This window comes from Triturus cristatus, chromosome 4_2, assembly GCF_964204655.1.
Source record: "Triturus cristatus chromosome 4_2, aTriCri1.1, whole genome shotgun sequence".
NCBI lineage: Eukaryota > Metazoa > Chordata > Amphibia > Caudata > Salamandridae > Triturus > Triturus cristatus.
In genome coordinates, this window is record NC_140586.1 from 962,200,670 (window position 1) to 962,228,378 (window position 27,709).

The window sequence follows — 27,709 nt, forward strand, 5'->3', positions numbered from 1 at the left end:
TGTTCACAGAAATTCAAGTGCTAAAAATTATAAAGAACTTAAAATCGGAGGGAGCCCCAGGTCCGAACGGACTACCAAATGCCCTGTTTCGACATGACCCCGCATTCTGGTCCCAAGTTCTGACTCCTCTTTTTTCCAAAGTTACAGCAGATTGTTTGATCCCTGAGTCCTGGAGAGGAAGTGTCCTTAATCCAATCTATAAGTCGGGTTCCCGTTCGGACCCCTCCAACTACAGACTGATTGCGTTGATCGATGTAGAGGCGAAAATTTACGCATCTAATCTCTTAGTAGAATTAGAGGCTTGGGTTAGTCTAAAAAACCAAATACTTCCCACGCAAACCGGAATTCGGGCTGGGATGGGCACCCTAACGAACATCTCTGCAGTCACTCTTTTAGCTAATCAGGCCTTCATAAAACCAAGGCCCATGTATGCCTGCTTCGTGGACCTTAAAGCGGCCTTCGACAAAGTTTCGAGAGCCTCTCTATGGGCTAAGATGCAGGCCTGGGGGGTCCCGTCTAGACTCTTGGAGGCCATTATCAACCTGTACTCTCACACCTGGGCACAAATCAAGAAAGGAGACGGGTCCAGTGCCACCGGCAAGATCCCAACATTAAATGGGCTAAAACAAGGTTGCGTATTAGCGCCTTGTTTGTTCAACATTTATACGTCAGATCTTGACAAGTGCCTTCAGTCAATTCCAGCTGACCCCCCAAAACTGGGCAAATAACCAACGCCATGCCTTCAGTACGCAGATGACATAGTACTGCTAGCACAAACACCAGCTGGCCTGCAGAAACTGATCGCGGGACTAGGAGCCTACACCACCTTCAACCAGCTTACGATCAATCACCAAAAGACTAAAGTAATGCGTTTTTCAAAAGATAATAAAACACCGTCCAGGCATACCTTCTCCTGGAAATTGGGCGAACAACCATTGGCCCGCGTTACCTCCTACAAATATCTAGGCTTCGTGCTAGACAGCAAGCTTAACTTTAAACAACACGTGGAACAAGGAAGTATAAAAGCAAAACAACTGTTGTTCGCCTTTAAAGTCCTGAAAAAAAAGCTCATAGGTTGTTCTACCAGTCACCTGCTACAAGTGATAACCGCAAAATTTCTACCCTCCATCTCGTATGGCTCAGAAATCTTGAACACCAAAGATGCCACCACCCTAAATACAGCACAATCCATATTTTTCAAAAGACTGTTCTCAACCCCGTTACACATCTCACAAGACCAAATCCGTTTAGATTTTGGATAAAAAAATCAGATTATGGCCACACAAGGTGCCTTAGTGAAGTACTACTGGAGGATGAAGGAGGCAGAAGATAACACTCTAGCCCACCGTTGTTGGGTTGAGATTGAAAGTCAAGCTCGACAAGCTAACTCGACGACGACAATCCTGCAGGAATCCTTGTCGGCGTTACAGCTAGAGGAGTTCTGGTCAATACAAGTAACGTATTCTGGATTAAAAAACGCGGTGAATTCCGCAATTAAGAGGAACTCCCTACTAACTGACAAAAATACTTTTTTTTAAAAATACCACGGCCTGGGATGTGATACAGACATATCAGAGGCTAAAACCGCAACGGTACCTGATTGAACATATCTCTTATCATAAAAAGCATTACCTGATGTTGCTACGACTGGGATCATTCCCCTCAAAAGATTTAACCCCGCAATGGAAATTCGTATGGCCATCGAAGGAATGTCGCGTTTGCTGTCAAGGGGAGGAGTCATCATTACATTTATTATGCATATGCCCTTTTTTACTGAAAACACGCAAATCCATTCTTCGGGAGATTTTAAGGAATGAGCAGATCAGAACATGTAGAGCTGCGGTCATTAGGTGTCTCGGAGGGCTCTCGACTCCACTCTCCTGTAGCGCCATAAAAAATTCTGGAAAACAGCAGCAAAAGAATTGGACACAATTTCTACAAGCCAAGTAGCTATTATACAACCCGCTGGCTGACTTCTTACTGTGGTCATGGTTCTTTTAAGGTTTTCTTTTTTGATTAATGTTTAAAAAAAAAAAAATTCATAACAATAATTTTTATACACATATGCTCATTTCATGTTTAGAATCAGTACTTTATGATGGTTTACCATCCTTTTATGGTTTTTAAATAATCAATAAAAGTATTTTTCGACTTTGACTTTGACATACCTGGTATCACCATGGTTGCAGCTGTGGATAATTACTGGGGTTTTATTCTTTCTTTTGTGGTTAGGCTTAGTTACTGTTTTCTACTTGCTTATTAGTGGTACTTATCTTAGACAGAGCTCTGCAGCTTCGAACGTGAACTTGATTTTAAAACCACATGTTTCTTCACGCCGTGAACAAAGAGACTTGTCCAATGTGAACATTACAGCGATTCCTATTCCTGATGGGATAGTTTGGGACAAGGTTGGCTATGATGTATTCGGACCTACGGAACTTTTAAAAATAGCACAAGTATTTAAAATTTTGTTAAATTACATCATTACCTCCAGTACATTTTCTGATGATTGGGACTCTGAAACTGTTAATAACATGTTGTCTGATTTAGAAAAAAATGCCCCATTTCCGAACACCGAAATGTTAGAAGGTACTTCAGACTATGACACTTTGTACGGTTACCGACATTATGGTCATCATTTTTTTCACAAATCTATATCACGTAGAAATGATTTCGAGCACCGCCAGTGGGAACATTGCCCTAAACCACCAAAAAGTAGTTCGCAAACATTTGCACAGAAATGTTCATATTTTACAAGGTTTAACACTTCTGACCCGACCTCATATTATTATATAGTTGCACCCACATCGGCACTGAAAAATATGTTGACAAACACAAAACAGATTTACTCAGCTTCCTTTATTGCCCAACTGTCTGAACAGGATTTCGTCCTATGGAAGGACACTAGACTTAAAATCAGTCTGGGGTTCTAGAGTCTGGCAAGTCCAGGGAACAGAAGCGCTATTTAGAGCATGCCTCATTCCACAGCAGCTGATATTTCTGAATGACACCGTGCAACAGACATCCTGTCTTGGACTAGCCAAGAACAAGGACCAGAACACACCTCGGTTTCCAACACCATCACAAATGGAGGGGGGCAAAATTCAACATCACAAGAAGGGGCAAAAATAGATGACATTTTTCAGTACAATAGATCAGACCCTGATTGGAAAGGATGGTTGGTTTGGCCCATAGACACGAACAGATGTCAGAAAAGATTCTGGGGTACCACCGAAGGTTTCAGTAGCCATAGGCCAGACCCACGCTATGCAAAAAGAGAACATCCGGGGGTGGTGACATCATACAGTGTTGGGAAGTTGTGCCTTGATTGGTTGAAAACACTCACACAGGTGAAACATCTCTTATCCCTACCGTCAGATGATGTGGACCTACGGGATTTTTTATTAGGTTCCAGAAAGCCATGTGACAAACGTTTCTTATATGATCTCTTTAACGAAATCCTGAAAATCTCCCATCAAGAAGCAGCGGAGAGACTTAGAGAAATAGACAGGATTAACCTAGAAAAGGCGTTAGCTGTAGTGGACAATGCTATGACGACATTAACATCCAGGATTTCTTTACTGGGCAACATTGTATCTTCACCTATTGATGTACTAGAACAAGACTTGTCCATGTTACAACACGGGCAATCACAGCTACGTTTTATTATGGGTAAAGTCATAGCTCTATAAAAATGCATTAAATAAATAAATAAACCTCCCATGCAACCCTAGACAGGCCTCACCTCCTCTGCATGCTCCTGGACAGGCCTCATCTCCTCTGCACCCCTGGACAGACCTCACCTCCTCTGCACCCCCTGGACATGCCTCACCTCCTCTGCCCCCTGGACAGGCCTCTCCTCTTCTGCACCCCTGGACAGACCTGACCTCCACTGCACCCCCCTGGACAGGGCTCACCTCCTCTGCCCCCCTGGACAGGTCTCACCTTCTCGGCCGACCTGGACAGGCCTCACCTCCGCTGCACCCCTGGACAGGCCTCACCTCTGCACCCCTGGACAGCCCCACCTCCTCTGCACCCCTGGACAGGCCTCATCTCCTCTGCACCGCTGGCCAGACCTCAGCTCCTCTGCACCCCCTGGACATGCCTCACCTCCTCTGCCCCCTGGGCAGACCTCACCTCCTCTGCACCCCATGGACATGCCTCACCTCCTCTGCCCCTGGACAGACCTCACCTCCTCTGCACCCCCTGGACATCCCTCACCTCCTCTGCCCCCTGGACAGGCCTCTCCTCTTTTGCACCCCTGGAGAGGCCTGACCTCCACTGCACCCCCCTGGACAGGGCTCACCTCCTCTGCCCCCCTGGACAGGTCTCACCTTCTCGGCCGACCTGGACAGGCCTCACCTCCACTGCACCCCTGGACAGGCCTCACCTCTGCACCCCTGGACAGCCCCACCTCCTCTGCACCCCTGGACAGGCCTCATCTCCTCTGCACCGCTGGCCAGACCTCAGCTCCTCTGCACCCCCTGGACATGCCTCACCTCCTCTGCCCCCTGGGCAGACCTCACCTCCTCTGCACCCCATGGACATGCCTCACCTCCTCTGCCCCCTGGACAGACCTCACCTCCTCTGCACCCCCTGGACATCCCTCACCTCCTCTCCCCCTCTGGACAAGCCTCTCCTCTTCTGCACCCCTGGACAGGCCTTCCCTCCTCTACACCCCTGGACAGGCCTCACCTCCTCTACACCCCTGGACAGGCCTCACCTCCTCTGCACCCCTGGACAGGCCTCACCTCCTCTGCACCCCTGGACAGGCCTCTCGGTGCTTCTCACAGGAGCTCTCGGTGAAGGATTCTCATTAAGGACAGAGGAGTCCAGAGTTCATTCCACCACATACAGCGCCTCTGACTCCGCCCTGAGCCTCGGGGCGCAATGCACAGGCCCCGAAGATAGACACTGCTCCCCTGGACAGGCCTCTCCTCCTCTGCACCCCCGGACAGGCCTCACCTCCTCTTCACCCCTGGACAGGCCTCACCTCCTCTGCACCCCCTGGACAGGCCTCACCTCCTCTAACCCCTGGACAGGCCTCACCTCCTCTGCACCCCTGGACAGGCCTCACCTCCTCTGCACCCCTGGACAGGCCTCAGCTCTGCACCCCTGGACAGGCATCACTTCCTCTGACCCCTGGACAGGCCTCACCTCCTCTGCACCCCTATACAGGCCTCTCCTCTCCTCCTCTGCACCCCTGGACAGGCCTCTCGTCCTCTGCACCCATGGACCGGCCTCACCTCCTCTGCACCCCCTGGACAGGCCTCTCCTCCGCTGCACCCCTGGACAGGCCTCTCCTCCTCTGCACCCCCTGGACAGGCCTCACCTCCTCTACACCCCTGGACAGGCCTCACCTCCTCTGCCCCTGGACAGGCCTCACCTCCTCTGCACCCCTTGGACAGGTCTCACCTGCTCTGCACCGCTGGACAGGCCTCTCCTCTGCACCCCTCACCTCCACTGCAACCCCTGGACAGGCCTCACCTCTTATGCCCCCTGGACCGGCCTCGCCTCCTCTTCACCCCTGGACATGCAGGCCTCACCTCCTCTGCACCACTGGACAGGCCTCTCCTCCTCTGCACCCCTGGACAGGCCTCACCTCCACTGCACCCCTGGACAGGCCTCACCTCTGCACCCCTGGACAGCCCCACCTCCTCTGCACCCCTGGACAGGCCTCTCCTCCTCTGCACCAGTGGACAGGCCTCACCTCCACTGCACCCCTGGACAGGCCTCACCTCTGCACCCCTGGACAGGCCTCTCCTCCTCTGTACCCCTGGACAGGCCTCACCTCCTCTGCACCCCTGGACAGGCCTCACCTCCTCCGCACCCCTGGACAGCCCCACCTCCTCTGCACCCCTGGACAGGCCTCACCTCCATGCACCCCTGGACAGGCCTCACCTCTGCACCCCTGGACAGGCCTCTCCTCCTCTGTACCCCTGGACAGGCCTCTCCTCCTCTGCACTCCTGGACAGGCCTCACCTCCTCTGCACCCCTGGACAGGTCTCACCTGCTCTGCACCCCTGGACAGGCCTCTCCTCCTCTGCACCAGTGGACAGGCCTCACCTCCACTGCACCCCTGGACAGGCCTCACCTCTGCACCCCTGGACAGGCCTCTCCTCCTCTGTACCCCTGGACAGGCCTCACCTCCTCTGCACCCCTGGACAGGCCTCACCTCCTCCGCACCCCTGGACAGCCCCACCTCCTCTGCACCCCTGGACAGGCCTCACCTCCATGCACCCCTGGACAGGCCTCACCTCTGCACCCCTGGACAGGCCTCTCCTCCTCTGTACCCCTGGACAGGCCTCTCCTCCTCTGCACTCCTGGACAGGCCTCACCTCCTCTGCACCCCTGGACAGGCCTCTCGGTGCTTCTCACAGGAGCTCTCGGTGAATGATTCTCATTAAGGACAGAGGAGCCCAGAGTTCATTCCACCCCATACAGCGCCTCTGACTCCGCCCGGAGCCTCGGGGCGCGCTATGCACAGGCCCCGAAGAGAGACACTGCTCCCCTGGACCTTCCCAGAGGCGCCGGGGGCAGGACTGTGGCTCGGACCGAGGAGCTTTAATACCACACACCAGACACTAGGCGCTACACAAGAGGCACGTGTTCATCCCTCAGAATAAGGGAAATTACGGAAATGTCCTGTTCCATTTCGCATCTTTCAGCCCCGGGACCTGGTTCCGGTGATGCTGCTGCCCCCCCCCCTTCCAAAAATTGACCTTTAACCCGGAAGTGTCCTCTCTGGGAGTGGGCAGATCTCCTGGGGTATTTATGACTTGTGGTGATGATCGCGTCTTGTGCAGCTGACACTGCACCCCACTGTACCCCACTACTGATGTCTGTCCCTCTAGGGGTGTTATACTGTGTGTATCTCTTCTTGCGCATAACTTGTGATAATAAATATTTAATACGAGGCGCCTTGACTCCTCCCCCCCCCCGCCCCCAGGCCTCGTTCACGCTTTATAGACATCCTAAAATAAATACAGAAGAAACCCCTCCCTGGGGGGCTGCTGCTGCCTCTCCCTGGTGACCCCTGTAGTAGGTTAGAAGGGGCCCCTCTGCTTCTGCTTGTGGGAGGGGCCCCTCTGCGTCTCATGTGGGAGGGGCACCCTCTGCCTCTCCTTGTGTGAGGGCCCCTCTGCGTCTCATGTGGGAGATGACCCTCTGCTTCTCCATGTGGGAGGGGCCCCTCTGCCTCTCCTTGTGTGAGGGCCCCTCTGCTTCTCATGTGGGAGATGACCCTCTGCTTCTGCTTGTGGGAGGGGCCCCTCTGCTTCTCCTTGTGGGAGGAGCACCCTACTTCTGCTTGTGGGAGGGGCCCCTCTGCTTCTCCATGTGGGAGGGGCACGCTCTGCGTCTCCTTGTGTGAGGGCCCCTCTGCTTCTCATGTGGGAGATGACCCTCTGCTTCTGGGAGGGGCCCCTCTGCTTCTCCATGTGGGAGAGGCCCCCAGCATCTGCTTCTGGGAGGGGCCCCTCTACTTCTCCTGGTGGGAGGGGCCCCTCTGCTCCTCCTTGTGGGAGGGCCCCCTCTGCTTCTACTTGTTGGAGGGGCCGCCTGCTTCTTCTTGTGGGAGGGGCCCCTCTGCTTCTCATTGTAGGAGAGGCCCCTCTTCTTCTACTTGTGGGAGGGGCCCCCATTTTCTCCTTGTAGGGGGGAGGGCCCCCCTGCTTCTCCATATGGGAGGGGTCCCTCTGCTTCTCCTTGTGGGGGGAGCCCCTCTGCTGCTCCATGTGGGAGGGGCCCCTCTGCTTCTCCTGTGGGAGGGGTCCCTCTACTTCTCCTTGTTGGAAGGGCCCCTCTGCTTCTCTTTGAGGGACCCCTCTGCTTCTCCTTGTGGGAGAGGCCCCTTGGCTTCTTCTGGGAGAGGCCCCTCTTCTTCCCCTTCTCATGTGCAAGGAGTCCTTGTCAGTCACACCTCAGACATGCTTCTGCTTCCCATACAAACACCTTTTACCTCATTCTTCCAAAGGCCCTCTTCACAACCACCCAACCTCATCCACACCCCAGACAGGGACAACCACACACCAGACAGAGAAGACTAACCACCAGACAGGGAGAACCACACACCAGACAGGGAGAACTACACACCAGACAGGGAGAACTACACACCAGACAGGGAGAACCACACACCAGACAGGGACAACCAAACGGACAGCCATACACCAGATAGGGACAACCACATACCAGACAGGGACAACAACTCATTAGACAGGGACAACCACTTAGAGGGACAACCACACACCAGACAGGGATAACCACAGACGAGACAGGGACAACCATACCCTGGACATGGACAAGCACACACCAGACAGGGACAACCACTCACCAGAGAGGGACAACCACACAACAGAAATTGAGAACCAAACACTAGACAGAGAAGACCAACCACCAGACAGGTACAACCACTGTTGGAGGGAGGACCACCGGGGAGTCGGGGGAGACTACTCCGGGGCACCTTCCTACCGCGAAGTTACAGCTGAGCGCCGCCGAGAAGCCTCCTAGGAGAGGTCCTTCTCCTGTGATCGTACTAGGCCCAGTAACACCACTACACAGGACTCCGTATCAGTTGCTTAGCTTGGTACTTTATCAATGGTAGCACATTCAATATATTTACAGGGGGATCGAGTGATCCAGAAGAGTCTCAATGTCTTTGTGGGGGTAGGGTAGCGGGACAGTCTTAGTACCAGCCTGGTACGGGGAGGTTCTGCGCCAGACCTTGCGGGCTGGTCTCAAAGCAGCTCGGACGTGGAGAGCCGCGACGGTGTCTGCAGGGCTCGGGTGGTAGTTCCGCTTGGGTCGAGCCGCGACACAGTCAGCAGGGCTCCGATGGTAGGTCCGCTTCGGTCGAGCTGCGACGAGGTCAGCTGGGCTCTGATGGAAAGTTCAACAAGGTCGGGCCGCGACAGCGTCAGCAGGGCCCCAAAGGTTCGTAAAGGTCTTTTAAGCACGACGGAGCCGCGACGTCGTCAGCAGGGCTCAGAGGGTGGTTTCAGGATGAGTCTTTCTCCGTAGGGTCAGCCGCGATCCGATCAGCAGGGCTCTTGACTCCGGGATACAACTGTCGTCTTGTTGCCGGGTCGCCCCAGATATAGGTCTGGAGCCCTTTGATGTCCGGACCCTTGCGCCCGGGGGGGCGGAGAGGCCGGGTTGGGAGCGGCCAGACACCCAGCAGGAGAGGCGCCAGGCCCCAGAGAGCTGTGGGGCGATCGCACCTAGGTGTGGAAGGACGGTTGGGGGTCCCATCGATACTGCCCTCCGCCGGGAGTGGGAAGGGTTCACGTGGTATCCCCCGGGCCAGGGGTTGGCGCCTCGATGTTGGGCCTCGCTGGGACCGAGGCCGGGTGGAGCGGGGTCACGTAGGTGGTTACGTAGAGTCACGTACAATCCAAAATGGAGGAGCCCCGAGGTGCATGGGACCTCGTGCGGCTCAGCGAGGGGGAACAGGACCACGCCACGAGGCCGGCTCCAACAACCACATACCACACAGCGACAACCACACACCAGACAGGGACAGCCACATACCAGACAGGGACAGCATACCAGACAGGGACAGCCACACACCAGACAGGGATGACCACCCACCAGACAGGTACAACCACATACCAAACAGCGACAACCACACACCAGACAGGGACAGCCACATACCAGACAGGGACAGCATACCAGACAGGGACAACCACACACCAGACAGGGATGACCACACACCAGACAGGGACAACCACACACCAGAAATGGACAACCACACACCAGACAGGGACAATCACATCCCAGACAGAGACAACCACATTTCAGACAGGGACAACCACACACCAGACAGGTACAACAACTCACCAGACAGGGTCAACCGGTCAGGGGCAACTACACACCAGACAGGGACAATCATACACCAGACAGGGACAACCACACACCAGAAATGGGCAATCACATATCCAACAGGGACAACCACACACCAGACACGAACAACCAGACAGGGACAACCACAGATCAGACACGGACAGCCACATACCAGACAGGGACAGTCACATACTAGACAGGGACAACCAGACACCAGACAGGGACAACTATATAGCAGTGCAGAGCAGACAAATGAACATTCAGTAGCAAATGTTATGCTTTGTGTCCAGTCCACACTGCCTCAGAACATCTTTAACATACAGAAGTCAGTGTTTGAATTCATTCTCAAGCAGCTTGCACATGCCACTGTTCATTTGTTTCCAGGGACACACAGGCCCTCATAGGCACACAGAGGTACACAACTCACAGGCACTCAAAGGCACATACATGTACACACGCGCATATAGAGGCACACATAGGCACACACAGGCACTCATAGGCATACACAGGCACACACAGGCACTCACATGCATGCACAGGCACACACAGGCACTCATAGGCACACACAGGTACAAAACTCACAGGCACTCAAAAGCACATACAAACACACATGGGCACATATAGGCACACATAGGCACACACAGGCAATCATAGGCATGCACATGCACAGAGAGACACACACACAGGCACTGACATGCATGCACAGGCACACACAGGTACTCATAGGCACACACAGCCACTCATAGGCACACACAGGCACACATAGGCATACATAGGAATACACAGGCACTCAGGGGCACCCACAGGTAGACCCAGTTACGCACAGGCACCCACAGGCGTGCAAAGGCACACATAGGCACACACAGGCACACACAGTCACACATGATAGGCACACCCAGACACACACAGGCACATACAGGAAGACACAGGGACTCACAGGCACACAGAGGCACTCAGGCACATGCAGGCACACATAGCCGCACACAGGCACTCATAGCCACACAGGCACGCCAGACACACTGAGGCACACCAAGTCACTCATAGGCTCACCCAGGCATACAAAGGCACACACAGGCAATAATAGGCACACACAGGGGAACACAGATACACAGAGCTACACACAGGCACTCAGGCACACCTAGGCACACTCAGGCACTCATAGGCACATACAGGCCCACACAGGCACTCATAGGCACACAGGGACTCAGGCACACGCAGGCACACAGAGGCATCCAGTCACTCATTGGCACACAGGAACTCATAGCCATACCCAGCCATACAAGGGCATACACAGGCCCAAAGAGGCACACGTAGGCACCCACAGGCACACACAGGCACTCATAGGCACAGCCAGGCACACATATGAACACAGGCACTCACACACACACACACATGAATACACAGGCATATACAGACACAAACAGGGCCTGGTAGACACACACAGAAACACATAGTCACTCACAGGCACTCAAAAGCACCGAAAAGCACAAATGGGCACCCACACAGGCATTCATAGGAACACAGTCCTATATAGGCACCCATGGGCACTCATAGGCACACACAATCCCTCATAGGCACACACAGCCAGTCATAGGAACATACAGCCACTCATAGGCATACACAGGCACTCCTTGGCACGCACAGGCACTCCTCGGCACATACAAGCACTCATAGGCACAAACAAGCACTCACAGGCACACAGAGGCACTCAGGCACTCATGGGCAAACACATGCACCCATGGACACACACAGGCATACAGATGCACACAGGCCCTCACAGGCACACAGATGCACACAGGCACTCGCATATGAATACACAGGCATAAACAGACACACACAGGCACACTCAGGCACACACAGCCACTCATAGGCATACACAGGCACTCATGCTCACACACAGGCACTCATAGGCATAAAAAGGCACTCATGGTCAAACACAGGCACTCATAGGCACGTACAGGCACTCATGGGTGCATACAGACACTCATAGGCACAAGCAAGCACTCATAGGCACAAACAAACACTCATAGGCACAAACAAGCACTCATAGGCACTGCTGTTCAAAGCCACAAGGATGGAACTGACACGTCAATAAAAAGCCGGGAAACACATTCTTGGTAAAAAGAAATATGAAATAAAACCAGAATAAAGAGCAGAAGATTAACGGCTTCCACATTGCACCATTCCTGAGTTACCTATAATTATGCGGTGACAGTGTATTATGTGGATAAATGAACTGAAATGCAAGAGAGTGCCTTTGGGAGTCAGTGGGAGGGGGCAGAGTGAGGAGGAGACGAGATACGAGGTGGGGGGACCCAGAAAAGCAGATACTTCCATCATGGCGCACACACCCCAGCAAGAGGAAGATGAGCGCAGATGAAGAGCCGTAACCACCCAACAACGGAGCCAGTTAATGAAATAAATATCACAGAAAACATTTCAGAAGTGAGACGTCACTCAGGCTCTCAGGGCACGCGTTAGATGCATTGACAAGGGCGTGAGATGTGCCCTTTATGATTGTAATAAAGGAAGGATGCAGAGAACCTGCGGTGGCTGCCATGATCCAAGGAGGAGGAGAGTCAGAGGACAAGGGAAAGAAGCGCCTGGATACCCTCACGGGTGACAAGAAGCGCTCCACGAATCTACAAATCTACCCCTTGATTGATGAAAAGAAGCTCCAGGGACCAGCATCAGCCACCAGTACTACAAGGGAACGAAGCGCCTGGATAACCCCACGGGTGACAAGAAGCGCTCTATGAATCTACAAATCTAACGACTGAGAATTGAAAGAAGCTGCCTGGACCAGCATCAGCCACCAGAGGACAAGGGAACGAAGCGCCTGGATACCCTCACTGGTGACAAGAAGCGCTCTATAAATCTACAAATCTACTGAGTGATTGAAAGAAGCTGCTTGGACCAGAAGTCCACAGGTGATTTCACATAATATTTCCAGTGGTACGCCTGGAGACCAGTGCCCAGTGCAGCTTTCCAGTAGTACTAGAGTTAAACTTTACAAGCACTACATTGTAACTCTGCACCTGTACATTGGAGAATTGTCACTGTGTGCAAAGATGCTGTGTCTCGCAAATCACATTTCATCCTTGAGTAATAATTCCACTGGTTTCCTTGTTCTGTGTGTGTTCTAATCCCTCCCAACTTCCAGGATAGAATGCGCAGATTCTCACAACCTTTCGCGTGTGAACATTTGTAGATTCTTAATATTAACTGAGGACAGGACTTCCGGGTGCCATGGGAGCCAGATCCAGTCTCTCACAACAGAGGGTTGGCCTTTGCTCTCTTTCTTCAACCATCTTGCAGCGTCCCATCGTATTGTAAAACTAGACACACTGTGCACGACCAAGGTGGCTATATCCAGATAGTGCCCTTTATGCCCGTACGTGAGGAGACAAAAGACACACAAATGATGGATGGAATGCGGAACATATCAAACATTCACCCCCAGTCAAGAGATCTGGGTTAAATCCATTCTTCTTTTGCTCACCATGGCATCCTAGTTTAGACCTGGCTATATGCAAATCAGTCTTGACCCTGCTTCTCATGGAAAAGTCCAGCCCGAACTGCCAAGCCAGGTCCTCCTTCGACAAGAAACAAGCATCCTAAAACTGGTTACGTGGTGACACCTCTCATCAGCCAGGCTATCTTGAATCCAGTGGCACTGTGAGCCCGGGACCTACGTCTGGACATACCCAGAGCACTTAGGGCAAGAAATCTAAAGGCACACAAATGATGGACGGAATGTGGAACAAATCAAACATTCACCCCCAGTTAAGAGATCTGGGTTAAATCCATTGTTCTTTTGCTCACCATGGCATCCCAGTTTAGACCCAGCCATATGCAAATCAGTCTTGACCCTGTGCCTCAAGGGAATAGTGCAGCCCAAACTGCCAAGCCAGGTCCTTCCTGGACCAGAAACAAGCATCCTAGGACCAGTTTCGGGGTATCACCCCTCATCAGCCAGGCTAGCTTGATTCCAGTGTCGCAGTGAGCCCGGGGCCCCATGTTTGTACATACTCAGCGCACTTAGGGCGAGAAAGCAAAAGACACACAAATGATAGAATGCGAAACAAATCAAACATTCACCCCCAGTCAAGAGATCTGGGTTAAATCCATCGTTCTTTTGCTCGCCAGGCCACCCCAGTTTAGATCCAGGAAAATGCATACCAGTCTTGACCCTGTGCCTCATGAGAAGAGTCCAGCCCGAACTGCCAAGCCAGGTCCTCCCTGGACCCGAAACAAGCATCCTATGACCGGTTTCAAGGTTTCACCCCACATCAGCCAGCCTTTCTTGAATCTAGTGTCACAGTGAGCAAGGGACCCATGTCTGGGCATACCCACCCTAATTAGGGCGAGAAAGAAAAAGAAACTCAAATGATTGACGGAATGCAAAACAAATCAAACATTCACCCCCAGTCAAGAGATCTGAGTTAAATTCATTGGTCTTTAGCTCACCATGCCACTCCAGCTTGGACCAAGCCATATGTAAATCAGTGTTGACCCTGCTCCTCATAGGAACAGCCCAGCCCGACCTGCCAGGCCTGGTCCTCCCTGGAGCGGAAACAAGCAGCCTGGGACAGGTTTTGGGGCCTCACCACTCATCAGCAAGGCTAGCTTGAATCCAGAGGCACAGCAAGCAAGGGACCCACATTTGGGCATACTCATCCCACTTAGGGTTAAAAGTCCTGCAGCAACAAATGATGGACAGAATGCTGAATGAATCAAATATCCACCCCCACTCAAGAGATCAGGGTTAAATCCATCATTCTTTTGCTCACAATGCCACCCCAGTTTAGATCCAGCCATATGCAAATCAGTCTTGACCCTGCTCCTCATGGGAATAGTCCAGCCCAAACTGCCAAGCCAGGTCCTCCCTGGACCAGAAACAAGCATCCTAACACAGGTTTCGGGGAATCACCTCTCATCAGCCAGGCTAGCTTGAATCCAGTGCCACAGTAAGCCTGGGACCCACTTCTGGGCATACCCGGCACACTTAGGGCGAGACTATGGGCCAGATTCACAAAAGTAATCTGAGACAAAATCCTTACTTTATGACTTTCGGTATTCACAAAAGGCATTTAGGAGTAGTAAAGCTAGGATTTTGTCTTAAGTTTGTCTTAAGTTTTGGTCTTAAGACAAAATCCTAACTTAAGTTAAGTTTAGCTTCTTCTAGTTTCTATCTTCTGTGATGTTACGAGAAGTGGTTTTGACGGGGGGTCTGAGGACCTAATAAAAAATCCCTGAGATCCATGTAATCTGAAAGAAGGGACAGGTGTTGCTTCATCTGGGAGAGTGTTGAGGTTTTTAGCCGATCAAGGCATAACTTCCCAACACTATATGATGTCGCCACCCCAGGGTGTTCTGTTTGTACATATCGTTGATCAGCCCTATTGAACCAAAACCCTTCGATGTAACCCAGGATTCTAGATTGACACCCGTTTGTGTCCGCAGGCCAAACCAACCACCCCTTCCAATTGGGATCTGATTAATTAAAAGAACCATTACGTATCATGGTATCTAGTGTATCCTCACTGTTGTGTGTTAAGTGCTGCCAGTTCTCAAATCGTGAAAATGAGGGAATGCAATGCGTGTTCAAATCCTTCATCTTGGCTATTCCAAGAGAGGAAGTTTGTTGCACTGTTTTATTCAGGAAAATTATTTGATGTGGTAGGAGGCATACTCTGAATAAGGCCTCAGTTCCCTGAACCTGCCAATCTTTTGTCCCCCAGACAGATTTTGTGTCTATGGTTTCTTTCCAAAAGTCGAAACCCTGAACAGACAGTTGGGAAATAATGGAGGCACAGTATATCAGCTTGGTGTTTGTTAGCATATTTCTCTTCGCTGGTGTAGGTGCAACCCTGTAATAATAAGAGGCTGGGTCTGTTGTGTCAAAACAAGGAAAATAGACCTCTGTTCATCCTAAAGACCAATATGCTTGTATTGTAATTGTTTGTAATTGTTTTTACTGTACTCGCTTTTCGCCCCTTCATTCCCCCTGTTTCCGCTGTGCCCCTCTTTTCCCTACAGTAACCTTCGCCGATCCCGGTTTCCCGCTGCTGCGTACCCTGCAGCCCTGCCCCCCGATCCCATTCGGCCACTCCCTCCCACCTCCCTTTCTTATGGCAGCCACTGCACGATGAAGGGAGCGACCCTTGACCCTGTTTAGGAAGGTCGCTCCCCACGCCGCACAGCATCACCTGTGTGTTGCGCCCTTGAGCCCTGCTGCCGCTCTGCCGTGAGTTCAAGGCCCTCCTCCAACCGCAGGCTACCACCAGCGCCTCATCTCTGGTGGCCAGTGGTAGGCCATAGGCTTTTGCTTGCATGCTTTGTTTTGCCTGTATTGCAATTGTTTGTAATTGTTTTTACTGTACTCGCTTTTCTCCCCTTCATTCCCCCTGTTTCCGCTGTGCCCCTCTTTTCCCTTCTGTACCCTTTGCCGATCCCGCATTCTCGCTACTGCGTCCCCTGTGGCCCCGTCCCCCCGCTCCCATTCGTCCGTTCCCTCCTCCCAGCTGCTCCTCCCTCCCACCTCCCCTTGTTATGGCGGCCGCTCGCACCGGGCGCGCGGCTGGCGTGCCGAAGGCGCGCCTAAGGCAAGCCCGTCTGCGCCCGTCCATGCCTGGACTGCGCCCAGCTCCAGTCCAGTCCAGCTGCGGCATCACCACTGCAGACATACACTCCTGCCACGCACCATCACAACTACAGGTCTTGAATGAATGGTGGTATGGGCCTAGGGATGCACCTGTATATAAGATCGAATGGCGGATTATGGGAGAACCATCCCTATACCCACTCCTGTACAGCATATCAACCCCTAAGCTCCTCCCACCGTAACACAGGTGATAATCATGTCCTGTCAACAGACGTTGCGTCGAATGGGTTGGTGGGGGTGCCTTACGCAGGAGACCTCATTGTGGCAAAACTGTCTACTCCTTCAGGTAGCAGACCTACAGGGGTTCAGCGGCTGGGATCGCATTGGAGTATCAACTCTTGGGGATGTCATGAGGGGTCACACTCTAGGCTCCTTTCATGACCTCCAGGGGGAGTTCTCCATTCTCAATTCTACAAATCCCTACAATTCAACCACAGAGTCCTGGTTATCTTGATTTTCATCATCTGACCCAGACACTGTAATTGACCCACCCCCTGATTCAGACCTATTAGCTCCTAGAGCTAATCTAACATCATCTGCTGTCAGCAGATCTATCAGGTGTAGTGTGGAGGGACTCTGTCCTAGCTTCAGGTGCCTTGCAGCACACATTGCTTTCAAGTCAAAGAAAGTCATGTCCTTGTACTGAGGCTGGGTGGACCCACTGGTTCCAGCCCTTGAGGACATTCTAGTGTTTTGCAGTGTTGTACTACCTACACTAGTTTGTGGCCTACTGATCCTAGCTTGAGCTGTAGAGAGGGTGTGCTATCCCTTGACACACAGCTCTAAGCTTGACTTTATATGTACCTTGAGTACCTTAAGTGGTTTTCAGTTAGTAATTCAAATAGAAATGTTCTGGTAAAACAATGGCGAGCTGGAATCCCACACGCTGCCCACCAATGTGAGTAGTTGGCCTGGTATATGCTGTTCACTAGTTAAAGTGGACACCTTGCACCAGTACAATTCGACTCTTATGGTAGATAGGTTTAAGACAACCTTTTAAAGAAAGCTATCCTAGTGGTAGCTGTGGAGAGCAGCCTTCAGGCTAAGTCTTTAGAGGAATGTAAAGCAGCTTGTTTTACCTTATAATCTCTTGAATTACTAAATGAAAGGACACCACACATTTATCTATATCAAATATATATGTATTTATTACTAGACACACTCTACTAATATCTTTATGAGATTTGAAGTCAGGAACATATGCACAAATCAACGTTTCACAATAAATTAAGCACAAATATGGCTGAGGCCCTAGGGACGTACCAGACCATATACTTAAAAAGAGACTTAAGAACAACAACTTGAGAAGGGACAAGGCCTAGGGCCTTCAGAAGTGCTGGGGCCTCACTAATCCACCCAAGGCAGGTAAGTAAAGGACCCACGGTAGACGCGTGCAGTGTGAGAACACAGCCGCGGATCCCAACTGACTTCAATGAAGCAAGTCGCGGTTGGAATTTTAGAGTTTTAGGATACTTCAGGAGAGTCTACAAGCAAGTCACTTACAGGGGAAGTAGTTCTAGAGCCAACACACACAGGAGCACCGTAGTGCTGGAGTTACCTCACCCAGGGAAGCCGGGTGCATAGGTGTCTTTTGGTGTTGGATCGCGGCGTAGTTTTTAGTGGGAGCCAAAGAAGACTTGCTGCTTGTGAAGACAGGACAAGTGTCCGGTGGAATCCAAGGCTGGATTTAGAAGAAAGAAGACCTGAAAGCAGAGGGGACAGTTTTCAAAGTCACTTGGAAGTGACCCGGGGCAAGGAAGATGGATGCCCAAAGTCGTCGGGTGATTTCAGGTGATCACAGGTGTCTTGACTCTTCAGTCACGAGGTCCAGGAGGTGTTGACGATGACCAAGAGCTGGATTCGGAGTGTCCCATGAAGTCTGCAGCTTACTGCGGTGTCGAAGACCAAATTGGAGCCAACAAGCCTTGGTAACAACAAGTCTCGTGGAAAGGAGAAAAAGTCAGCGGTGCAGACCAACAAGGTCTGAGGGACTCACCCAGCGAGGATAAGTCAGGGCAGGCCTGGTGCAACCAGGGGAGCCATTTGAAACTGTAGAAAAGTCTTTTGGGGACCCACAAGCCAGCTGGAAAGGGATCGCGAAGACGCCTCGGGAGGATTCGCTCAACAGGGGCCCACGGTCACTCGGGATGGGGTAGGCCTCTGATCTTCGGTGGAAATCCTGCTGGAGGCTTGGGCCACACGTGGTCCAATGCACAAGTTCGTAGAACGTCGTGAACGGGTTGCACTCGAAAATAGTGTACGGTACCCAGGGATTGCGGTTCCTCGTCACTCGTGGGGTCCACTTGCCTCACCGTCGCTGGAGAAGTCAGGAAATCCTCTTTCTGGGCTGCAGGGACTTCGGACTCCGGCAGGAGCGGGAAAGTTTGTGACCGTTGATGCAATGTTTTGGTGCCTGCCAAGCGGGGGAGTCACTCCTTGACTCCAAGGGAGATTCTTCTGTCTTCCAGAGGTAATGGAACGTCGATGGTCCAGGATTCTTCTTTAGAGCGTCATCCAGGGATATCTAGTTTGCAATGGCAAGGGTTCCTAACTTATACTAGAAAAAAAGGGAGGGACTAGCTCTATGACCCCTCCTATGGGAGGGTCAGGGGAGTGGGTGGTTACACCTACTTCCCTTTGTCCAGTTTTTGTGCCAGAGCAGTGGTAGGTAGCCCCGGAGCCGATTTGAACTGGCATATGCACAGAGGAGCCTACTGCTCCCCCATTGCAGGACTTCAAAGCACTCTAGGAGTGCACCCACCCAGCCCCAATACACTAAACCCTGACTGGGAGGTGGTCTCACCTCCCTGTGACAGGATACCTATTGTTGGGCCTCCTCCACTGTGAGTTTCGGTCATCAGCAGGAGGGCAGCCCAGTGTCTGACTGGTGGCATCCATTTTGTGATGCCAGGGCTCTTCAGGATTTTCCCGTGTTTCCACAGTAGGTATATGTCTATCCCTCTAGAAGGGTGGGATCATACTCCCACACCAGTTACTGGTGTGTGGGTATGATTCCAAAGCATTTGACACCAAACACGACATGTTTTGATGCAGCCATTCCAAAGTTAGCATTGACCGCGAGGTTATGATGCACTTAAGAGTATATGGTTTGACCGCATTCACAAACAGCCCCAGAGAATAGACGCTGAGAGCTGCAGAGGGGCCCTGCTCAGGCAGAGGCACCCCCTCACATGGAAACCAAGCACCCTGCCCTCAGGATTGATAGGTCCTGCCTTAGGGGTGACTGATAGGTTTAAATGTGTGTGCAGGGTGAGATATAGTGAACCTATATCTCTGTGAGGAGTGCTAACACTACCTCACCTAGGCTGCAGTAGCAGGCCTGTGGTGTCACATTTAGTCTGCTTGCCAGGGGTGGCATAATACATGCTTCGGCCCCTGGTAGACCTGTGACGTACCTATGCCCTTGGTACCTAAGGTACCATATACTAGGGGCTCATAAGGTACCACAGTATCCAATCACTATTGCACCTAATATGCACTCCAAGTCGTTTAGAGAGAACAGAGAGGCTGGCGCTCTGATTAGCAGGGTCCCAGCCAGACTATAGCCAGAAACCAGTGTAAACATCAGAAAAAAAGTGGGGGCAACATAAGGTGCAGATCCTACTCTCCTACACCCACTCTCAATTCTACAAATACTTACAATTACATCATGCCTTGCAATCTTACATTAAGGATCGGACAGCCTTACCTGAGTTTAGTCCACTAGAGGGGAAGCTCCTGATGGGCGACCTTAGGGACCATAAAATCTCCAAAATCTATCAAAGCCTAGTGATGAACAGCCCTACAACCCTTGCTACCCTATGGGCCTCATAGGACATGGACATAGGACCTATAGACTACAATGACTGGTCCGAGGCACTTCAATCACCATGTGGAGCTGCAATCTAAACCCGCCTACGCTATATTCAATTTGAATACCTGCATAGGGTGTACTACACCCGACATAGATTATGGCAGGCTGGACTGATCGCCTCTCCTCAGTGCTCCACTGTCACTCTAAGGACGGCACCTTCCTACACACAGTTTGGACGTGCCCCACTCTCGATCGTTTTTGGTGAGGGGTGCTTCAAAGCCTATCTGCAGTATTAGCATGGGGCATTCCCCAGTCTCCCAAACTCACGTTCCTGACATACGAAATTGGGGGTAATCATTACAAAAGACATTTATTATTTTTGGGCCTGACCCTTGCAAAATGGGATATTGCCAAACATTGGAAGGCTGATACCCCTCCTCATGTATCGACAAGGAAGGGAGGCATAGATTATGCTCTGTAGTTAGAGCCACCGGTATTCATAGCCCGTGGATGCCCACGGAAGCACCCCAAAATATGGAAACGGTGGGCCATATATAGAACCATTCCCTTGGAGACGCACAACACAGAGGATCGCCAATCAATGAATGAAGTCATAGCATCCAATAAAGATGGAGGGTTTATACCAATATCACACGCCTATATCAGAGACGCGAGTAACCAAGAACAGAATGCACAAGACTAGGCGCAGAGTTAGGACCTGTGTGATGCAGATGTTTTTGTTTTATGTGTGTAATCATATGATACATAAGATGTGGACTGTAATTTCCCTTCTATATATGATTTATATGTCTATCATCATGTGGAAACCCTGTGTTGACTTTCACAAACTCAATAAAATATGTTTTTAAAAAAAGAACAAGAAAAATAATCAAATGTTTGTTCAAACGTTTTTGAACTACCCTTTGGCGGTGTTGGGCAATGTTCCTATTGAGTGTAATTATAAACAGCGCGTGGGACACTAGCATTATGTAAGAAATGGTTACCATAATATTGTTAATAGAACAAGTCTGGGTGGTCAATTCCGTTCCACTCGCGGAATTTGGGTAATTTTGCATTCGCCGGAGATCGCGGAATTGCCAAAGATTCCATGATCCACGGCTTCGTGGAATTTTTTGCTTGTTCGCGCTTTCAAAATGCGTGTTCGCGAGATATTTCCCCCCCCGAGCACGAAAACGGGGCTCGTGAACAGGAAAAAAGCATCGCGAAATGGCGGAACAAGCAATTCCGCGTGTTCGCGGAATTTCGGCGTGCTCGTGGAGATTTTTTACCATTTCTTGGAGGTTTGCGTAGCACGACTTCGCAAATTTCGCCCACCCCTAGCCATTATACAATTCATCATTAGAAAATGCAGCTGATTGCTCTAGATCTGCAAGCACATTATGCACAGTTTCAATGTCCCAATCATCAGAGAAAGTATTAGAGGTGATGATATAATTTAAGGAAATTTTAAACAAATATGGAATTTTCAATAGCTTATTCGGACCGTATACATCATATGATACCCTGTCCCAAACTATTCCTGCCGGAACTGGAACTGCTGTATTCGTCACCAGGGACAGGTCTCACGGTGCGATGATGTATGTGGTTTCAGAACCAAGTTCACAAGTTGTACTGCAGAGCTTTCTGGGAGATAGTGTCCACTCTGGAGCAGCAACAAGACAGTCACCAAACCAATCAAGAGGACCAGAAACAGTAAAGTGATTGTTATCCAGAGATGTATCCATGGAACAACAAAGTATGGCTTTTTGAGCCAAAGATAGAGAGTATACACTCGTAGCATGAAAGGGAGAGGCAGTGGTGGCAGTTCAGTTCACTAGAATCCGATGAGAAGTCCCCATAATGCACAAAGTAGCCATACGCCGCTCTGACTATTTTAGGCAGCTCAGCAGGTTTTGTAGAACTGGGAGATGACTCGATCTGTGGCATATTCACATAGACGTCGTCAATTTTTAAAATTGACATTTCAGTACTCGTCGACTGTACATTTTCAGTTGTTTCAACTGGAAGAAGTATCATTTTATCTTTGTGTACACCTTCTCTTTGCAGAGGGGAATCTTCTGTAGTTATTTAAGCTTCCATGTGAACTTCCTGAATGGTAGCGAGAGGAGTGTGGTGGCTACCCAGGAGCCCAAGCAGCTTATTGTTGAGAATCAGCCACATAGTGTGGTTTGATCAGATCAATGAGACAAACCTTTTGTCTCTGCGAACGGCAAGTGGACGAAGAAGTACAGTTACAGTACCTTCGACAGCCAGGACAGGTACAGGTGCTCTGTAAGATGGCCCAAATTCTTTCTTGTCCAAAATGTTCTCTCTGACTAGGTATCAAATCTTCGGGATCGAGGCTGGTCTTGCCGGTACAACCTTCACTTCTCCAGTGGCACTGCATTTTTCTTGACGTTGCTTTGTGCACCCCGGAATTCATTGAGTTCCTGTAAAACAGCCAAACGTTCATTGATGTCAAATGGTGTTCTCACCGCCACTGTGCTGACGCTATAAGGTCGGGTTTCCACATTCTCACACTGAACAGGAGTTCGTAAGGAGTACGACCCTTTACGGATTTTCTTGGCATGTTATTGAGTGCCCTCGGGACCCCATATATGTAATTGAGTCAATTACCACCTGAGCCTAATACCCTTGCTGTTAAGGACTGCTTTAAGTCATGTGTTTTCCTCTCAAGTACAAGGATGGTAGGGGGAGGAGTACAGCAAGGCCACACCCATACTTCCCATGGCTTCTTTGTAAGCCAGAGAGCTAAATGCTGGGCCCTGGTCAGAATCTAGTACGCCAATTGCGCATGTAAAAATGAAGATTCGCAAATCCTTTATAACAGTTCGATCATCAGCCAAGTGCTGTGGCCAAACCTACAGGAATCTGGATCATGGATCCACTGACAACAAGATGTACTTGTAAACCCCGTCTCAGTGTAAGGGCCGCAGTGATCCAAATAAACAACCGCTAAAGGCTTGATGAATATAGGCCCCAGCTAGGCCCGCAAGACGCAAGGGTTCGCTCTCCTGTAACAGAATCTATAAGGAAGTTGGCACGGAAACTGCAAAGTACAAAAACAGCATTTATTAACCCTTAAGGGTGGTCCTACAATCCACACAACACTCTTCAGTATTGCATAGAGTAGCACAAAGAACTTGCGTACATGGTCCCCTTTTATACACAATAGAGGGGCTCATAAGTGGGTGGATACAACATGAGGCCGAAGAACATTACCATTTATGGTCATTTTCGATACGGAATCAATACGTGGGCGGAGCTAACACACTCCTTGAGCCCGCGAACACATGGTCAAGCAAGGCTAACTGATAACAGATGTGGTCAAGTCTGGGCATGCGCCAGATGGCGGAAGGGCTATTTATAGACTGTTACTGGGCAGATTACAAGAGCAACTAACACAGAGGTTGGACTCTTCTCGTGGTGAACACGTGGCAGCCTGACAATACAAAATGGAGTCCAAACTTCGGTCAACATAACGAAGAAGACATGATCCGAAGGGAAAGGATTAATGTCTTTAGTAAATGATTAATCACATTGCTGTTTTAATTTACAACAGACGACCCTTTCAGCATTTACTGAAGACATCCGGTTTACCAGAATAATCATCATATATGTCAATTGTCATCATTCCTTCGACTTCTTTAGCTAAACGCTTCTGGTGAGCAACATCGGCAATAGCTTTCTTATCTGGGATGCAGAACGAAATGCATACAGAACAGAACAATGGTCCACATTGAACACACATACAGAAAAGGAACAGAATTGCTATAATAATACAGAGACCAGTTAAGACCTTCCATCCCCAGGCAGTAACCAATGCCCAAAACCATCCAGAAAAGGACCAAGTGCCGTTTTCTGTGTGGATTTCAGCTGCTATTTTATGCAATTTATTAATAGCGTTATAAACTGATGGTGTATGATCAGGGATGAACACACAGCAGCTACTTCCAATAATTTTACAAGCTCCACCTCGATCAGCTAACATTACATCTAATACCATACGATTCTGCAATGCAACAATCCTAGTGATTTGCAACTCTTCCGTAAGATTCCCAAGAGCAGCAGCAGTTTGATTTGTCACAGCTTCTACCACTCTTGTTAATCTTCGGATCTTCCTACTATTCAAGGCGGCTCCAACAAAGAAAAACAGTCCTAAGTTAAAATCAATATACTGCTGCAAGCTGGTATCAGTCTGATCCACATCATCAATCGATAGAGTACGTTTATACCTATTTACAGTCACATTATTCAACAATTTCAAATCTTTATGATAAGATGCGGGTGCTAGGAATACGGGAGGTAATAGGAATGATACATAGCATACCCCAGACCACCCAGCCGGCAAACGGTAATAACCTTTATTTCCACACACAAAGTAGGTATTATGGGACGCTAGGAAGGTACTATTATTCAATCCATCAATGTTCAAGACAGTGATGCAATCACTGACACCAACAGGAATAAAACCCACACTCTGGACACACAGGTCCGCTTGAGCTTGTGCCACTTGGATCACAAATTTGTCCTTCCCCACAGTGTCTCTGGTGTTCGTGAAGATATAGGGAATGGATTCATTGTCTGGTCGGTACTCTTCCCATTCCCAAATTGTCCCATTCGCTTGTGGATATCCATTTTTATCCTGATGACATTCTTTATTGAGTCTGAAAAGCAATCGTCCCACTGTCGGTTTCCGAGTGGCAAACAGCAAAGTGTACCATGCTCTGCAAGAGCCATTATGAGAGAAAGGAAGTGGTATGAATGGCGTTCCTCCTTTCTTCTGATGGGCTGGCATCATCCCACATATCCAACAGTTCGTAGCGTTCGTAGCAACGTGGGTATGATGCAGCATCTGAATGAAAGTGTTATTCAAATAAGACTGTCGATGCTTCAACTCTTGATACGGTAAGGTATAAAAGTAGTGCTCCGCAGGCACTGGAGTCGTCAACACAAGTGTTTTCCGAGCAGGAGTTACCTCCTCCACAAACCATGTGGTTATCCCAACAATAGCTACTGTTAGCATGAACCCTGATGCGCAAAAGATTTTCTTCTTCTCCATGTCAAAAAGAACAATACCCTGATATCTTCCTGAAACTTAAAAGGTCTGTCAGAACTCTTCCCCTTGGGCAGCGGTTGATTTCTTCACCAGCGGGCCAAGACGGGTGTCACTACACTAATGCAGGGCTGATCCCCCCCCCTTGCCTCATCGGCTCTCCGTTTCACTAACCCAAGGGCCGTTCTGACAGTATGTCCCGGTACTGGAAAACTCACTTCCTTGGTCGAAGATGATATCGCCTTCCTCCAGGAGTCGCGTGGTCCGGAAAGAGCTCCTCAGTGACGTTCGGCTCCGCAGCACGGCCTGTCTCTGCTGCCAGGATCTCTCGTTGATCGGTCAGCACGGCCGGCTCCACCAATCCGGGCGGTACCTTTCGACAGTGCAAGGAATGGATCCAATTCTTCCTGTTCGAGACTCGCACAGCTGTCCTCGTCGCGAGGAGGACCTGCTCAGGGCCCACCCATCTCGGCTCCAAACTGTTCGTTCTGTCGAAGACTTTCACCATGACATGGTCACCAGGCCGGAGACCATGTCCTTCGCCGGTAGATCGATCAGGGAGCGCCTCTCGGACCTGTTGATGAATAGAAACCAAGTTATCCGTTAACTGTGCCAGATAATCGCTCATCATTACACAAGGTACATCATACACAGCCTTAGGCCTTGGTGGACCCCAAATGTTCATTGGGCGTCCAAATACGATTTCATATGGTGTAAGGCCAGTTCGGGAATGCGGTACTGATCTGATTGACAGTAATGCCAGTGGAAGGGCGTCTGGCCAAGTCAAAGACGTTGAAGCTTGAATTTTAGCGATCTTAAGCTTCAGTGTACCATTATACTTCTCGACCAGTCCTGCAGACTGAGGGTGGAACACGGCGTGGAACTTTTGAGTGATGCCTAGGCCCTTCAAGACATACTTTATAACATCCGCTACAAAGTGAGGCCCATTATCACTCCACAGAAGTCTACAGACGCCGTATCGAGGGAAAAACTCTTTCAGCAGTAGCTTCGCTGTAGTCATTGCAGTATTGTCTTTCGTAGGGTACGCTTCAACCCATTTACTGAAGGCGCAAACCACTACTAGAACGTACTTCAGATTGTTACAGCGTTCAAGCTGGATGTAATCCATCTGCAGAACCTCAAAGGGTGCAGTGGGTGTCGCAAATCCTCCTGCTGGAGTTCGAGTACCCTTTCCTGGGTTATACCTCAGGCAGATCATACAGGTCTGCACCACCCTCTTTGCCGTGCTAGCAATCTCTGGATGCTCCCAGACTTGGGTAAGCAACTTCACAATTGCGGAAGCTCCAACATGTGCTAGCCCATGTGCCATCTGAACCATAGGCTGTACAAAAGCCGTGGGTAATTTCCATCTATCCATCTGCTTATTTCTCCAGCAGCCTTCATCATCCAACTCCCCCTCTCTAGCCCATTGCTCCCGCTCTTTATCAGAAGCGGTCCTTTGCATTTCTCGCACTTCCTCCTTCGCATCATGCCATCTTTCCACCTGCGACTTCACTACATACATGGCAGTAGCGCCGGGCTGCATCGCAGTCTCCCGCGCCACTCGATCCGCTAAAGCATTTCCTTCTCCAACTCTATCAACTACTTTCCTATGGGCGCTGCACTTAACGATAGCAATTTTCTTTGGGTATGTCAATGCGGTTAAAAGATTGTGAACTAACTCTCCATGCATTATCTGTACCCCATGTGACGTTAAAAACCCTCTCTCCTTCCAGAGTAGGCCGAAGTCGTGCGCTACTCCGAAGGCATAGCGACTATCTGTATAAACATTCACACACAATCCTGTACTGAGCTCACATGCTCGTGTTAATGCTATCAGTTCCGCTGCTTGAGCTGACTTCTGTGGTATGCGTGCTGTCTCCACTATCGTTTGTAACGTGGTAATTGCATATGCTGCTGAAGTCGTACCATCTGGTAGCTTCAGGCATGATCCGTCCACCCACAGTTCTCCATCTACATCTGGAAAGGGCGTATCCTGGAGATCAATACGACCCTTTGTTTGTTCCTCAGTCACAAGAATACAATCATGCGCTTTCCGCGCCTCAGGCTGGGTCTCGGGGTATGGCAACAATGTGGCCGGGTTTAACGTTACGCACCTTTTCAACGTAATATGAGGAGCCAAGAGCGTCAACTCATATCCCGTTAAACGGGCACTAGTCAAATGCTGCGTCTTTGTTTGATTAAGCAGGGCATCAACAGCATGGGGAACTAACACCAACAGCTTATGGGATAACACAATTCCTTCACTTTGGCGTATTGACACAGCTGTCGCCGCAACCGAGCGAAAACA

At 50.3% G+C, this 27,709-nt stretch overlaps 1 protein-coding gene and 1 pseudogene across 2 annotated transcripts in view; both read right to left on the bottom strand.

Moving 5' to 3' along the window:
- LOC146839138 (uncharacterized) overlaps positions 1 to 4,926 on the bottom strand; it is a 200,217-nt pseudogene extending 195,291 nt beyond the window's left edge. Inside the window, exon 1 of the transcript XR_014960787.1 lies at positions 4,752 to 4,926. The product of XR_014960787.1 is annotated as an uncharacterized LOC146839138 (transcript). The remainder of the gene's footprint in view (positions 1 to 4,751) is intronic.
- LOC146839139 (uncharacterized) overlaps positions 1 to 22,620 on the bottom strand; it is a 75,655-nt gene extending 53,035 nt beyond the window's left edge. Inside the window, exon 1 of the mRNA XM_085603145.1 lies at positions 22,583 to 22,620. The gene's annotated coding sequence lies outside the window, so the exon portion shown is untranslated. The remainder of the gene's footprint in view (positions 1 to 22,582) is intronic.
- Positions 22,621 to 27,709: the final 5,089 nt, after the last annotated feature.